The following is a 17,318-nucleotide window of genomic DNA, read 5'->3' on the forward strand; positions in this document are numbered from 1 at the left end:
CTCTTAAGCCCTGGGACTTTGGGCTGCTCCAGCACCCTGTGAGCACTTTGCTTTTATTTTCCTGAAAGTGCTTTCCCTTTCCCTGGCGCTGTGCTCCCTGCAGCTGAGGAGGAGCACTATGATCACCCTGCAGGGAATCACCGGCGTTGGGATTCTTTCCACATCGCGGCATTTTATTGTCCCCTAGCGGGTGCCTACCCCCATTCCTTTCATGCCTCACAGGTGCCCACCCTGCTTCATATTTTAAACTACGAGGGAGCCTACACCTCAGTTGAACCAAAGAGAAATCTTCGCCGCGGCCCCGATCGGCCTGAAGCGGAAGTCAGGCAACGGTGGCCTGGCGGCGGCCGGTTTTGCAGAGGAAGTCCCGTGCACGCCCCGGCAGCCTGAGGAAGGCGTTTGGAGCCTCGCGGGCTCCCCTGCCAAGTCCCGTGTCCCCAGGGAGGCACCGGGTGAAGGAGCATGCAGGGGGAGCCTCGCGGGCTCCTCAGAGAAATGCTGCCGGTCCTTGGAGCAAGGAGATCACCGCAGAAGGAGAGGAGTTCTCCAGCACACCCCGGTGAGTAGGGGCTTCGTCCTTGTGTGTCCCGACCTATTTCCTGAGCGGCCCCCGCCTAATAGTGGGTCGGCCTGTGAGCATTTTCCGTGCCTCAGCATGGTGTTGGTTTTTACAGCGGCGCCGCAGTTGCGGGCCGCTGCCACGATATGGGGGCATTAATTATTTTCCGAGCCCCGTGTGGCTCCAACGTTTGACTACTTGTCTTCAGAGCCCCGTGTGGCTCCCACGAGACGGCACATTCTTATTGAAGGGCCCAGAGGGCCCCTGTTGTCCCAGGCTTTGTTTTTAGAGCCTAGGTGGCTCCAACGCTTGGGCATGATTATTTCAGGAGTCAGTACGCTCCATGAGGGCATGTTCATTTCTAGACCCTGAGTGGCTTCAACGCTTTGCATAATTGTTTTCAGAGGCCCATGTGGCTCCAACAAAGGGGGCACATTTGTTTAAAGGGCCAGTGAGAGCCCATGCCTCATTTTTACAATGTCGGCTGCCCAACAAGTAGTGGGCAGCTGCACCGTTTAGGTTGTTAGTTATTTAGGGACATGTCTTCTACGCTGGGAGTAAGATGCACTCCCCTGCCCCAGTACTTTCCTTTCCCAGCCGCGCAGCACTTAGTGCCAACTGCTACGTTTAGGCCTGCCTAAAGTGCGCACCCTTGACTGTCGCTGCATTGGCAGTGCGCCCTGACTCTTTTGGATATAGGGCATTTGAGCCCCTGTTTGAGATGGCCAGTTGGCCAGGGGGGCTGTTGGTATTGTAGGGCGCCAGGCCCCAGTGTGGGTTATGTGGTGCTAGGAAATGTAATTTATATAGTATGTTTTATGCACCCTGATTTATGCTTCTAGATGTGATTTTATGATTATGAGGTTTTGCCTACTACGTTATGTTTTAGTCTTTATTCTCTACTGTGGTTTAGGTATGAGTTACTCCCTACTGCGGTTCATGTTAGTAAGTTTATTTCCTAATGCGAGTTATGTTTAGGAGATTTTGGTCTACTATGTTTAGGCTTATGAGGTTGGCGCAGAATATATTTCTCGCCTAATGTGGTACTGTACATGATATGATTTATGTTACAGGATGATGATGAGTATAGTGTGCCAGTAATTACTGGTTGTGTTCTAAGTTCATGAAATGTCTTACTTTTACTATTTTTATCAAGTGATGGTTCTGACAATGGCCCACGTGGCCCTGTCATGTGTAAATAATCCCCTGTAAATATTGCCCAGTGCCAGTTGGCACAGTGTATATTGTGTGATTACCAACTAATGTGTTTTATGATAATACAAAGGCTATTTATATATATATATATATATAACCTTGTGTGGAGTTCCTTTTGTGGTGTGCCTAGTATGTTGTTGCTGTGTGTGTTGCACAAATGCTTTATACATTGCCACCGGGATAGGCCTGACTGCTCGTGCCAAGCTACCAAGGGGGTGAGCAGGGGTTATCTTTGGTGTGCCTCCCTTGCCCTGACTAGAGTGGTGGTCTCTGCCTGGCTTTGGCGCAAGCCTTGGCCAACCAGAGATCCCATTTCTAACAAGCCGTGTTTTAATCCTATATAAAGATTCCTATTTTTCGATAACTACTTATGTGGTGTACCTTTGTAGTGTCTTCACTGCGTTATTGTGTATGGTCATAAATGCTTCACACACTGCCACTGAGATAGGCCTGTCTGCTCGTGCTACATTACCACAGGGTTGAGCAGATGTTATTAAAGGGTGTAGCCCTCTTACTCTGACTTAGAAAGAAGGGTCCCTATTTGGACATTGGTGCCAGACATTCGCCATTATATGTAGGGCTCTATATAGGTGCCTCAAATTGAGCCTGGTGCTTCTGCAGGCCATATAGCCCAATTGGTTGGGGTGTACTATGGAGGTGATCACCCCAAGAAGTCAGGTCGCAATGGCCTTCTCCAGTGACTTAACCTCCATGTTCAGTAACGAGATTGGCCGGTACAGTCTTCGAGGGCTTGCCCTTCTTAGGAATGACCACAGTTGTGATCCGTTGGTTCTGTGGAAGGCTACCCTGTGCCAATGCCTCCTGGAAAATATTAAGCATATGCTGTGTCAACGTGGCTGTCACATCCTCATATAATTTGTCCGGCAGGCAATTGGGTCCTGCTGCCTTGCCAAATTGCAATTCTCTGAAAGCACTTTCGATCTCTTCGACTGTTAGGTCTTGTTCCAGCTCGTCGCAGTCATCAAGCGACAGCGTGGGGAGGCATATGTCTTTAAGGAGCTCAGCACAATCTGCCCCGTGCTGCTTGAGGCAGATGTGTGTAGCACTTCATAGTGGTCAGCAAATGTTACAACAATTTCTTTCCTTGTTCTGTGAACCGTTCCCTGTGAACTCTCCAGGACCCAATTACTTACCCTCTCTCTATTCTCTAACCAGGCTATCATTTTGTTGGACTTGTCCCCCACATCATAAAGTCGTCGTCGTGTCGCTCTGGCCTGTGCCCGGGCTCTATCCTCTGCTATATCTCTAATTTGTTGTTGTTTGAGTCGGATTCAATGTCTAACAAGTAGGTCAGGAACGTAGCCACCCAATGTCAGTGTTTGAAGCATAAAAATCTCATTTTCCAGGGCCTCATATGTTAATCTCTGTTTCTTCCTCCTCCCCCCTTCCAGGGCCTGGGCATATCCTCGTATCACTGTCTTGTACACCGTGCCTACGTTATCTCGAGTTATTGTTCCGTATGCTGTCTTATCTTATCGTCAAAGTTTTTGTCTTTAAAGAGCGGAGGGTCTATTCTGAGTGGCAGTGTATTATCTCTGGTTGGACCCTGTGGTAGCGCCTGCACAGCTGAGTGATCTGAAATACCACAGCCCTTATGGATTACACCCCGAAATAGGGCTGCACTAGGGGAGTGTGTCAGAAGGTAATCTAGGTGGGAGTACCCCTCATTAACTGCTGAGTAGAATGTGAATTGTTTAATCCCAGGATCATGTTCATGACATATATCCAGAGTGCAGCAAAATAATCCATAAATAATGGATCATAAGAACCTAGCCAAGTGTGGGTTCACCAAATTAGTGTGAACCTCAACTGTCAGTAGAAAAGAAACATTTCTTTTCTTGAGTCCCCTCACTCACCCAGGGTTGCCTCTAGGTGACATGCTTCATCATTGAGGCCATCCCAAACATCTACTGCTTGGGGCGTGCTGCGACTTGCGAAATTACATAGGAGCACTTATTTTGTGAATATATGTGTAGTGCAGTGTAGGAGGAATGGTGTATGTGCTAGTTAATATTTACCTAACTAGGGAGCCAATGCTTTATTCCTGCTCCTAGCTGGTAAGGATAAAAAAGGGGTGTTAATAAAAGGGAAAAAATAACTGTTATGTGATTATAATCCCTGGTATTGTGTCGACGTGTTTCGAGGTGTCCCCTAAACCTCTTCTTCAGGACAGCATGGGGCCAGCCCCATGTGTACCACTCTGTGTGGAACCTATATTAAGGTGAAAAACAAAATATGAAATGCACACCTATTGTGTGCACATTGATACCATACATACAGTTAACTCTGAACACGCAGTATTTATTTAGCGGCAGTAATATGCCCCATGGTCTGTCTGGGTGGAGGGGCCTATAGAAACTGTGCTCGGTTGCCCTCCGTCTGTGTGACCCATTCGTCCCAGGCTCGACCGCATCGGCGGTCGAGCCTGGGATGAATAAGTCACACAGACGGAGGGCAGCCGAGCACAGGTTCTACAGGCGCACACAATAGGAGTGCATTTCATATTTTATTTTTCACCTTAATATAGGTGTGTTGATGTCTACTGCGATAAGGTCTTGACTGTGGGTGGAGACTGGTGTCTCTCCCCTCATCCCTCCTGGTGTCAGCTTCTGAATCTCTACATGTGCCAAGCAGAACAACAGATAAAGTAAAATAACCAGTACACTTTGGAAGTGAAAACAAAACCCCCAGGTATAGAACTCCCTCCTCCCTGCTACCCTGCACGGTGGGTTCAAAAACTCCCACCACCCCAATTTGCAGAGTGCCTGTTACCCCATAAACAACACAAAGATGTAGGGTGGGCTTGCACTACAGAGAAGGCCCACTGACAGTCCACTAACACCCATCGGAGTGGAAGCGAGATACCATCATTAACGATTGCATTTAACAATATTTCAAACGATAATAGAGCCAGTTTTGAAAGATTAGATCTTAGCTTTAAAGACAGTCTCAGTCTACGGGTTAGCCGGTTCAGTTGAGTCTCATACCAGTATTTTGGGAAACTTCAGGTTCTTCCCAGCTCCTGGAGAACTCATGGAAGATAAACCACAGCACACCATCACTCCATGTCGGTCCCAGGGGAATTTTGTCTCTGTGAGAGGCAGTCTGCAATGTCAGGAGCAATTCGTATCTCAGCAATCTCAGATGCTATGTTGTGTTGTTTCTTTTGTCAAGACTTTCCTACCGCTAGCAGACCTGACACTAAAATCTAAGTCACACAAGTCCATTAACATAGATCTTATACTACAGAGACTCTAGCTTAAAGCACAAATATGGATCTCACACAAGTATACATCCAGGATTTGAGGAAAGACTCTAAAGAACTAGCAGGCAGGATTACTTAAGCTGAATCACATATCAGCTGTCTTGATTACAAAATGTCAAAATCACAGAAAATGCTCCAAAATTGCTTCTCTCTCCATGGGCATTACAGATTTAGAAAATCACAATGACAAAAGCAATGTCAGGATATTCAGTCTCCAGGAGGGTGTGGAGGATGCAGCCAAATCATGTTAGGAAATTCTCGAATCCTGCATGCCTCGTAAATTAAGCCTATCTTTCACCAAAAACTTTAAAATCAAGATAGCTCATCCAGTTCCTTCTGGTAAACCTTCTACTGATTCAGTTAAAACCATGAAACATTAGAGCCATCATCTTCAGACCTTTGAGATATAAACACGCCGGAGAAATTCTCAACTACATGAAAAAACATAAATACATATCCTGTGAAGGAGAAAATTTCAGCATTGCTCAAGACCGATTCAAGGACAAAATACTACGCAGGAAGGGGTGTCTTGCTTTTAGGAAGCAGCTCTGAGATCTTTCTATCCCCAACTTTTTTGTGGGTCCATCCCACTTTAAAGATACAAAACACAATGGTCCTAGACCTTTTTTTGAACAAAAACTCAATTCTATATTTAAATGTTAATTTGATATTGATTCAAAATACTCAATATCTTATTCAACTATACAAGTAAAAAGAGTGCAAAAAACCCATACATTTGATCACCTCGCAATTTTATTATGTCTAAAGTATATAATTCAAAAGCACATTTTATCAAGGTTCTAAACTTCAGTCATAGAATATAAAGTTGCTCCAGATGGAACGTGCAGTAAAAAAAAGTGCTCAAGTGTAAAGGACTGTGAAAAAAGTACTCAAAAGGAGTGACACAGAGTAGAGAAGGAGATTTGATTACTGAAACAAAAGGATCGGTTATAATTCACCGTCCTCTAGAGCCTGGCCACATTCACAGTGCATAGTCAGTTAATTATACTCTTAGGTTGTACAAAAAACAAATTCTTGCATGGCACGTCATTAGGAAAAAGAATATAAGGTCCAGGCTAAATTAAAAGGGCGTCGACGTTTCGACCCGACTTTTGGCCACAAGAGTAATTCACGCCTCGGCCTTGAGGATCTTCTTCAGGACAGAAAAGGAGCAACCCAAGTTATTTATAAAGATTAATCATATACCTAAAAGATAAATGAAAATAGAAAGACTAAAAATAGGGTCTTGCACTACTGAGCACTATAATTGTTAAAAGAATAAAAAACATCAAAAACATCAAATGGAGCTTACCCGTCACCAATGTACAGGTATTGGATTACCATTTGATGGAGGTCCCTGATATTTCGATGGACCAAGAATCTGCAAATCCAAAGAATATATGCAGTCAAGGTTGGTGGTCCCCAACTTACCCCAAAAGAAAAACACCTATGGATGAGGTTTTAATAATACTACATACCAAATGCTGTGCAGGGAGCGGTCCTTACGACCTACAGGTGATAACTTCCTGTTGTTATAATGGTCCGTGTAATTTCTATGGGTCAAAAGGTTTCACATCCGTGAGTTCTATAAATTCCGAGAAAATGGGGGAGAGCAAGTTAGAGTAATAATCCTCAATGGCAGACCATCCCCACCCAGGGACCTAGATCTTTACCTTTATTTCGTTTGGCAAAAATCACGTCCGGAAAAACAATCCTTACATCAAGTGCCGTTTTTTAACACTTCGTTACCTGTAAAGAAAACAGAAAGCGAGTAAGGGCGGAGAAGGCTCGTATTATCAAGGGACAGCTAATTTTACATGTCTAATGCGGATTCCCCTACCGTATCTCAGTGAGTGCATCCAACGATTCAATCGGTGCAGCTGAAGGGGGCCGGAAGCACCGTATCCCATTTGTAAGCGTGAACGTTATAGTGACGTCACCGCGTACTAAACACTAAAAAAGGACTCCCTGTCATTTCCCCGGAGGAAAAGAGGTGAATCTCTTATTTCTTGAAGGAGGCAGCAGTCATCGTATTGAATACCAGCAAACGTTAAAACATGACACAAGTGATCGTTACGCACATAAAACGAAACAAAAAACATCATAAAACATCAATGCAACCTTGTCAGTCAAATTCGTCGCTTATAATCAATAGAACAGCACAGTTGGGAAACAATGATATACCCCTGTTACATTATGCGAAAGATTAAAAAGCCTCCCACACTGTCCATATACAAGATCTAGAATTCATTTAAAGGACAGAAAACTGACATTTATGTAGATTTCATTTGGCTCCTCATACCTCAAATTGTATCATATATTCTGGAATACAGAGAAAACATCATCAGGGCAGAAGACCTGATTAAGCATCATCCATTATTAAACAGCAAAACCTGTCTACTGATTTCCTCGGATTCATTCAGGCCTCGAGTAATGGTGTCCAAAGTATGTATCCATCTACATTCACGCCTACTAAGGGCAGCAGCAAAGTCTCCCCCTCTCGGATTCAGTTTTACCCTCTCGAGCACCCACCATCTTAGGCTGTCTGTTGCATGATCAAACGCATTAAAGTGCTCTACTAGAGGTGCACCTTGCACCCTGCACCATATGCGACTACAGTGTTGTAAAATAAGACACTTTATTTTCTGAATCGTCTGTCCTACGTACAGGAAACCACATGGACAAGAAATCACATAAATCACACCGGCAGTATTACAGTTGCTGTGTTCCTGTAGTGAGTACTTCTTACTGTTATGTGTGAATTCAGTAATTTCCTCTGTCAAAGGGCAAGCTTTACACACACCACATTTGCGGTGTCCTCTCACCGGTGGGATCCCCCACAGGGTTGATTGCCCTAATGGATGTTGTGTGGGTAGCAATGACTTCACCACATAGTCCCTCACATTCTTACCTTTTCTAAAGGCATGTAAAGGGGGGGCATGTTGCCCAATTCATCCGCTACCAAATGCCAATGCTGGTTGATGATTTTCTTAATGGCATTACTTTTTGTATTGAACGTAGTGACACATACAATCCTTTCCTCTCTGGTATCAGCCTTTATTCTCGGGGTCAATAGATATTCCCTGTGATTATGCAAGGCACGCTTACGTGCTTTCTTCAAGAGTCTGATGGGATACCCCCTTTCGCTAAGTCTTGTGAGGAGGGCAGACGATTCTTCAAAATAATCTTCTTTCCTTGAACAATTTCTCCGCACCCTCAGAAATTGGCCAAAGGGCAAATTATCCCTGAGGTTGCGGGGATGGTGGCTTGTATATTTCAAGAGTGTATTACGGTCACTACTCTTTCTATATAAGGTAGTGTGCAATTTATCTGACTCAGCTTTAATCAGAATATCAAGAAAACTGATTTGATTCCTGTTAGACTCAAGCGTGAACTGGATATCACTGGAACATGCATTAAGCCATGTATGAAAGGACTTAAGTTGGCCTTCATCTCCCTCCCAGATGATTAAGACGTCGTCTATATAGCGACGCCACAGGGCTATACGGTTCTTATGGGGATTACATTCGTTCAAGACAAACTGCTGTTCATAATCATTCATAAAAATGATAGCTAGGTCTGGAGCGAAGCTTGCCCCCATCGCAACGCCTTTAGTTTGCACATAGTATTGACCCTGGAAGCTAAAAAAGTTCTTAGTCATAGCTAAAGTTAGCAAATCGACAATAAATTCAGTTGGAACCATATGTGGTGCAGGTCTCTTATTCAATGCTGCCTCAATAGATGCCAAAGCAGCATCCTGAGGGATATTAGTATATAGCGCGGTTATGTCCATAGTTGCAAGTGGGATCATAAGGGCGCTCATCCACCAATTGGATGGACTGCATAGTATCCCTAAGATACGTAGGAGTACTTTCCGCAATAGGTCGGAGGAAGACATCAATATATTTACACAGTGGTTCAAGTTGTGTAAATATATTGATGTCTTCCTCCGGCGGAAATGTCTGAGTAGGGAAGCACCCTATGGGGATACGGGTTTCCGGTGCATCCAAAGAACCTCCTTGTACTGGAGGGTGTCTTTCTCCACTGCATCCCATTTCCACACTGCTCCTCTCCATGCCTCTGCTGGGAGGCTATTGGGGAGTGCCAGTAGAGTGTGATTGTGTGCTTAGTGAAGAGTAAGGCCAGGGCTGCAAAGCGGTCCAAGATTTTCTGGCGCTTCTTGTGTTTGAATATGCCTAAGAAGAAGCTTCCCATGTGTATATGTCTAGGAGCTCTGTGACCTTGCGCACTGTACTGTGGGTTGGAGGACTGAGCAATACCTCAGCATGTGTATAAGCATAACGTCTGAGGTCCGGCAGTGGGTGCATTCCAACTGTGTCTCAGGGAAGTGATTATGCAGCTGAGCAGGGGTTAGGTAGGCCCTGTGTAGGATGAAGAACTGTATGATCTTGACCTTTTTTTGAAACTCTATTGCCCGCTCCCAATCCTTATCATGCAACACTCCCCCAAACATGTCCTCCCATATTTGACGAAGTGGCGTGAGGTGGGCAAGCGTCAGTTCACGTATGGCCTTATACAGCCAGGTGACAATGTGGCGGCCAGCCCAAATAGACAGTATGGCCTGGAGCATTGGATGTGCCGCGGGCAATCTCCCCAAAAGGTCCCAGTGGGGATGGCAGGTGTGGTTAAGTCTACGGTGAAAGAGAACTGTCCTGGTGGGAGATTACTCTTCTCAGCCAGGAAATGGAAAGGAGATGCCCCTCTGTGAAGAGGTCGCCCACCTCAAGTAACAAGTGTTCTGTCCAGATCCTTAACTCCCCAGCAGTGTAGTGAACCTGGCAACGGGGAGGACTCATCAGAGGCACATTTGGGGCATAGAGCGGAGCACACAAGGAGAGGTGATGTATCCTTGCCATGCATGTCTTCGCTACCACCACTGCCACCTGCACAGACCAAGTAACTGAGGGACATGCCCTCGGGATAAGAAGGCACCAGATCGCTGGTCTCGGTAAGGGCCTGAGATCTGAGGTGGCTTCATCCAGGTATCACCCAACTGTCCAGAAGGACAGCCATTGGAGCTGCGCGGCTAGAAAGTATGCTTCAAAGGATGGAGCCCCCAAGCCTCTCCGGTCCACCAGCAGCGGCCGTTTAGTCAGGGCAATGTGCGCCCTGACCCCCATATGAGTGTACAGCGGAGAAACTCTAGTTCCCTAAAAAAGGAGCGGGGTATAACAGGGACATTCTCGAAGCAGTACAGAAGGCGGAGTAGGGCCACCATTTTTGCCAGGGCAATTTTTCAGATGGGTGCCAAAGGGAGGGACCGCCAAAAGTGCACATGGGTCCGGATGCCTGTCAAGGCCCTGTGGAGGTTCACCTCTTAGATGTCAAGAGGAGTGTGATAAAGGCAAACCCCCAAGTAGCACATTGCCTAGGTGTACCACTTGGGGGGGGCGTCACCAAGATATATACCCTGTGGTGTTTGCACAGGGCTGTGCGGGTATATAACAGACTTTGCCCAGTCAACTCAGAGTACAGCTGTAGGCAGCAAGCATATCCTCCAGGGACATTAAGTCAGCCGTAATGTCACGCACATAAATGAGTAGATCATCCGCATATAAGGACCAGGACACCGTGTGTGTCCTACCCGGCATTGTATGCCCCACTCCCGGCCCCTCTCGTGCAACCGCACGGCCTGTGGCTCTATCCCAGTGGCTCAGTCCCTCAGCCCACTGCAAAGGAATCCGAAACTAGACAGCCCAGGTGGACCCAAGACGTTGGGTTGGAGTACAGTAGTTTTTTGTGCCGGCTGAGAGTCGAGGTCCAAATCCCATCGAGTGAGCACTGCAAACAAGTAATGCCAGGTCAGGGTGTCCAATGCCTTCTCTAAATCGAGAATGAGGCAAGCCGTCTGGGGGAATTACCCCCACTCCTGGTCCTGCACATGGAAGAGGCGTTGGATATTCTGGGAGGTGCTACTGCCCGGGACAAAGCCGTTTTCATCAGGATGCACCAGCTTCTTGAGAATCTGAGCATACCGACAAGCTACAATCTTGCCTAGGATTTTATAATCTGCCCCGTGAATAGCAGTGGGCCTATAGGAGGCCAGTAGCGTGGGGTCCCTATCTGGCTTGGTGAGGGAGACCAGGAGGGACTTATGAAGTGATGAGGGAAGCTCCCCACCTCCCATTGCTGCTTCATACATCTCCGGCACCTAGGGCACCAAGAGCGGTGAGAAGTTTTGGTAATACCCCAATGGAAGCCCTTCCAAGCCTGGTGTCTTGTTCTGGGAGAGATCATGAATTGCCTGTTTTACGTCTGCTGGTGTTATCTCCATGTCCAGGGAAAGTCTGATGGGGTTGAGATGTGAGGAACTACAATGTCTAACAGGAACATATGTCTGTATGTTCCGCCGGAGGTGGTGGGGCGTATAATAGATGGATGAGTAGTACTCATAGAATGCTTGCTCGTATACCAGCCTGGATGTGGACTGTAATGCCTGCAAGATCAACTACTTTGGTTATAGATCAGTTACTGACTCCTGCTAGATCAGCCAAGCTAGGCGTCTGCCAGGCTTGTCACCTTCCCAATGAACTTTAGCTGTGTGCTCTGTGCAATTATTGTGCCGCACGTTTTCAAGAAGGGCAGCGTATGCAGTTTTCACATCTGCTAGCTGAGGTGAAAGCATTTGATCAGTGTCTACCACTGTGCCCAGTCCAGCTAGGGCCTGCTCAGCTGCCACTATGTCCATCTCAAAGGTCCTGCGGACTCCTGCTATCAGACAGATACGGGCTCCTCTCGCAACTACATTAAAGGCATCCTATTCTAGCATCTTGGTGGACGCTGCATTGTGGTTTTCAGCAAAGTACTGCCGATGCATGCACCCTGCTCTTCCTGGAACACCGAGTCCTCAAGACAGTCCTGCAACAGTTTCCAAGTGGGTGTGGGAGGCAGGGGGGCCATTTAAGGTCCAGGATGTGCGCACCCTGATCAGAGACTATTTGTCCTAGATAGTCTGCATGCAGAATAAGGGATATCAGTGCGGGAGGGCAGAGAAAGTGGTTGAGCTGCATGTGCAGGCTGTGCAGGATGGAATGGAAGGAGTAGAGCCGAGGTGTAGGGTGCTGGATGTCCTGCGCCACTCACCTGAATACCAGATCCATTCCGTTTTGGTGACAACTGAACCCAAACCCCTCTGAGGACTGCCTGCAGTGGCAGTGAACTGATTTACACAGCACTGTAAGAAGCCCCCAAAGGGAAGGGGGAATGGGAAGGAGACAAAAGAAAAAGAGACCACACTGCTTCTGTAAACCACCTCTAAGATGCTTGCATCTGGATTGGGACTGGATCAATGATGTGAGGGTTTTCTCTAGTGTTCACATGTGTATAGGTTCTCTGGATGTGGGTAGACTGCAAGGAGAGAGATAATTAGCCCTTCTGGAAGATAGACATGAGATGCATCTTTTAGATATATTCATATCAAAACATACCAGACAGGGATCTCTGTAACACTACAAGTGGGGCAGAACAACTTTCTTTTATCTAGGATCTCAAAAGTAACTAACACACAAAGGCCTGGTGTTAGTCTTGCAGTGATGACATATGGCATGCACTCAATACCAACCCCCCCACCCTTCCTTACATGCTAGGCAAAACCCACCTTTGCATCAACTGCACAAGTCACTGGGGAAGACTAGTAAACCATGATATTGTGATCATGAACAGGGTCAAAGACTCACTGAGCACCTATTAAAGCAATGTTGTGACAATAAACATTAAGCAAATCACTATACACAAGTCTTGTTTTATTGTAACAATAATTGACAATACAAATCAAACAAAATGTACAAGATAATGTTCTTTATTAGTTTGGCACCAGTGTTTAATAGAGATGTGCGAACAATCAGCTTAATGTTCATAGCAAGTTCAGCACAGTATATGTGTTTTTCCTATAGCGTACTCACACATGCATAAAAAAAAGAAAGATTGTACCTCTTTTGTTAAAGTTTCCTATTCAGAGGAGCGGAGACTGCAAAGAGCGGCACCGAAATACCTGCTTGACTTTTCTTGTGCTGTTTTCTACTTTTCTGCAGGGTTTGCGATGCAGACATGCTGATGCGTAACGAGAGACAGAAGCCGCCAGCCAAAAGGAAGTAGGAGGTGTTGTCAGGAAAACGAAACACTGCGGCCGAGAGTATCATCGTGGGAGGAAATCCAGGAAGAGTCCAGGTAAGCGGGATCTCGACAATGCCAAGCACATGCGGTTAGGCTAGGCACCTTAAATAAACCAGCATCCAAGCAGCCGCACAAGTGGGTTGTGATAGCAACGTGCAACCGTTGAGCTGGCCATGTGTGCGTGTTCACATTTGTGGAGGCACTTGCAGGTTCACGCAGTTCCCCATTGATTGACATGTGGTTTGCCATGAACAACGAATATAAACAAAAAGTACAGAAAACCCTACCACTGCCAACATGGATTGAAATATACTAAATAGTGCTACCGCGGTCACCATGGATTGGCATGAACGTAATATAAATGGAAGTCAATGCATGTATTATCCATCCCCGCTACATATATGACACAATACACAAAATGGAGAGTAATGTCTTTGTATTCTGTGCCGTTAATGCTATCATGGTACCTTACGAGCGCAAACATGACCCTGCAGTGGCAGGAGGAAACAGAGTCATGACACTAGGACCGCCATGCGTCTGTGAGCTCCCATTGGCGTATCAAGGTTAAAAAACAATCTGCCTGCTCGTGTGGGTGGAACACGGTAGGGGAGGATGCGATCTGTCCAGGGCTAGGTCAATCAAGCAGGTATAACCCTGCCCAACACCCACGCTCGACTCGGTACTGTTGACAAGAGCCTCGAAGAGGGTATCCCAGAAGGTTCCCTGTTCAGCATTGGGTGCATCTATGCTTCCGATTAGAAATGGCCGACCATCTAGGCACCCTTCAAGGAGCGTGTAATGGCAATCCCTGTCGATTGTCCTGCTGGTTTCCTGAAAGGAGACCCCTGGGGCATAGCCACACCAGGAAGCCACATGCGTACGGCAAGTAGGTTGTGGTGCAAAAATGTCCCCCAAATGCCAGCGTAAACACATCAGCTCCACGGCTGTGACATGTCTCTTGTAGAATGATAACCTGCACCTGCAGGATGCCAAGTTTGGGAGGTAGGGGATGTGTAAGGGAAACTGTGTCAACTGGGGAGGGAGATAATTCCAATGCTGAGAGCTTACCACAGCTGGTGGTACTAACGGAGCATATTCTTCTTCCACTAGTGTATTGGTGAAGGAACCCTAATCGTGGGCCATGTATGGGATAGCCCAAAAGCCCTTTTAAAGGTAGGATCCGAGATTTGCCGTGTGGGGGAGAAGACAGTGGCCAAGAGGCACGCCGCCAGGAGCCTGTGCGTGGCACGGGTCCCAGGGACTGGGCAGGTGTGTGAAGTGTGATGCGCTCTGGAGGGACCAGTGTGTCACTTATTGCCTGTTTGATGTGAGTGAGAAATCAGGACAAGACTATGGCAGCAGGCCATCTATCAAAATAGTCATGCAGTGTTCAAATTAGGGTGTCTGCGGGGTCACCATTGGAGTAGACTGGGAGTAAGAGCGGGAGTCTGAGCAGGGTGTGCCTTCTATATAGGAAAATGTATGGGGGCCCTTCTAGTTGTCAATGGTGATGGTATTGGGCCCCAAGCTTGTGGTGGCTTGTATGGCCCATCGGCTGGCAGCGTTGATTTGTTCTAGGTTGGGAGAACCAGTCAAGGACACACAGGAGGCCTCAACCGACACCTGGGCTCCACTGGACACAGTCGCATGCAGGTGTAAGTCCACCCAATCCCAGGCCTCCCTGGGATCAGTAAAATAGATGGTGGAGACATTGGGCATGGCCTTGAGGTGGGCGGGGAATGGGAGTGAGTACTGCACTCCTCCGCTGTCGGAGATGCTGCTTGATGGCCAGAAAGGCGGTACTCTAGTGCTGCACATCCCAGGTATAGTCGGGAAATAGCAGAATGAGTTTGTCGTTGAGTTGGATAAGTTCTGCTTTTCTGCCCCAACGAAGTATGGCGTCCAGGTCTTCGAAGTGCAGGAGTTTTGCCAGCATGGGGCAGGGAGGGGATCCCGGTGGCAGGCACCTCACTAGGATGCAGTGCATGCTCTTGAGAGAATCGAAAGGTGTGGTTTCCGGCGATGTAGTGTAGGTTTGAAACCATGTCTCAAAAGTAAGCAAGAGGGTCTGTTTCCTCAATTCCTTCTGATAGCCCATGAAAACGGATATTACTCCTGTGGGAGCAGCACTCCAAATCCTCTACTCTATTCTCAAGGCACAGGACGTGGTTTTGTAGATCATGGATCGTCGACTGGTTGTCTTTTGCAAGTGGTTGCAGGGTGGCCAGGACCTTTTCACCTTCAGACACTTTGTCCACAAGATTGCGGTTGTCTTTACACAGTAAGGTAAGATCCGTGGACAGGGCGCCAAACCTGTCCTCCATGGTGAATAGTTAATGGCAACCAGTACCTTGTCCAACTTGTCTGACATGGAAAGGGGGACAGTATCTCCAGGTATAGGGGTTCCCAGGGTCTCCAAGTGTGGGTTTGCAGGGTGAGGCCAGGGTGGCAGATCGGAGCTGGCCCATGTTCAGTGACCATCCTTAGTGTGGGACAATACCACTCGATGAGATGACTGAGCTGTTTCCTGCGTCAAAGTCGAGGGGTTCCCCAGTGGACTCCTGCACGTGGTCTATGGGTCCCCGCCGGTGGTTTGAATCAATATTGTAGAGTTCTTGGAGGGCTTGGGGGGTTGTCCCCTACCATCAGGGTTATGCACCTCGATTATGGTGTCGATGCGCAGTGGCCAGGGCATGTGACAATGAGGGGGAGAGCGAGGGGAGAATGTCTCCCAATTTTGGCCACAAGAATATCTCTCGAAGCTCGCGACTGTGATTCATGTGCCTCAATTATGGCTCCGGGCTGCAGTCATGAAAGGGAGGGAGTTGCTCCGAGTTAGGCAACAGTTGTCTGGGCGGAGTTAATGTCTTGTATCAAGTGAAGACACTCCGGGCCCCTCAGTGATGTCGGACTGTGGTGGGTTGTGGGTTGACAGGGCCGCAGGAAAGTGGCAAAGTGCCAGGGCAAAAAGACCTCCCAACGCCCCCTCGGGCTGCACTGTCTCATCACTTACTCCTCTATGCTGGTGTTGATTCGGGGAGGAATAGTAGTCTGGCTGCTGGGTACCGACATCCGTTGCTGCCGCCCCTCACCCATGAGTCAGAGGGTGCTCGGGTTCTCCCGGCAGGTCCAACGAGGGCACCCGGGTGGGGCGACAAGCAAGATTTCCAGGTAGCATGCCTGTATGCGCTACCATCCACATGGCGCCGAGTTGGACAATGAGGGGGAAAGAAGGGCCCCTCACTCAGGTGTTGAAAAGAGATGCCGGAGGAAAGGGGAGACCCCCTTTATCCCATACATAATAGTAGGGGCACCAGGTAATGTCAAAGTGCCCTGCGAAGTGCACTGAGTTCAACTCCAGCCACTGCAAGGCATTAGTTCAATGGATTGGGAAACATCAATTACAATGCAGTCATTACATCACACTGCTTTTACAAGGCAACTGTTACAATGCAGCTGCCTTTACATCGCATGCCATTACAACGCATGCCACTACAACGCATGCCATTACAACGCATACCATTACAAGACATACTATTACAACACGTTATAAGGTAAGTAATCAAAGTTTTTTAGTTTTAGGCTGGGTATGGGATTTGGAGTAGATGGGAATAGTAATTTTTACCCCTACACTATTCAACACTTTACCTACTGTTGCACTCACTGAAGTGGGAATACACATTTTTACCCCTACACTATCCAACACTTACCCTACTGTTGCACTCACTGGAGTGGGAATAGTAATTTTTACCCCTACACTATCCAACACTTACCCTACTGTTGCCCTAAAAGTATTATGCGTTGTATAGGCATGCATTGTAATGGAATGCGTTGTATTGGAATGCATTGTAATGGTAGTTTTTAAAAATGCATTTTAATGGCATGCGTTGTAAAATCATGCAATGTCATGGTAATTGCGATGTAAAAACCGCGTTGTAAAAGCATGTGTTGTAATTGTTTGTTTTGTAACGTCCTATATTCCAATAGATACTGCCACAGGCTAGCCCGATAGAGGCTCCTTGGCGCAGGATCAGCCACACTGTAGGTCAGCAGGAACAGGGTTTGTATACAAGATGGAGGCACAATCACTCATGCATATTTATGCCTCGATAATGGCGTTGATTA

At 47.2% G+C, this 17,318-nt stretch overlaps 1 protein-coding gene across 6 annotated transcripts in view; it reads left to right on the forward strand.

Annotated features, from left to right (window-relative positions):
- TMEM200A (transmembrane protein 200A) overlaps positions 1 to 17,318 on the forward strand; it is a 531,959-nt gene that overhangs the window by 251,508 nt on the left and 263,133 nt on the right. For all 6 annotated transcript variants that reach the window (XR_014963077.1, XM_085611872.1, XM_085611873.1 and 3 more), the window contains one exon: positions 13,112 to 13,247. The gene's annotated coding sequence lies outside the window, so the exon portion shown is untranslated. The remainder of the gene's footprint in view (positions 1 to 13,111; positions 13,248 to 17,318) is intronic.

This window comes from Triturus cristatus, chromosome 6, assembly GCF_964204655.1.
Source record: "Triturus cristatus chromosome 6, aTriCri1.1, whole genome shotgun sequence".
Classification (NCBI taxonomy): Eukaryota; Metazoa; Chordata; class Amphibia; order Caudata; family Salamandridae; genus Triturus; species Triturus cristatus.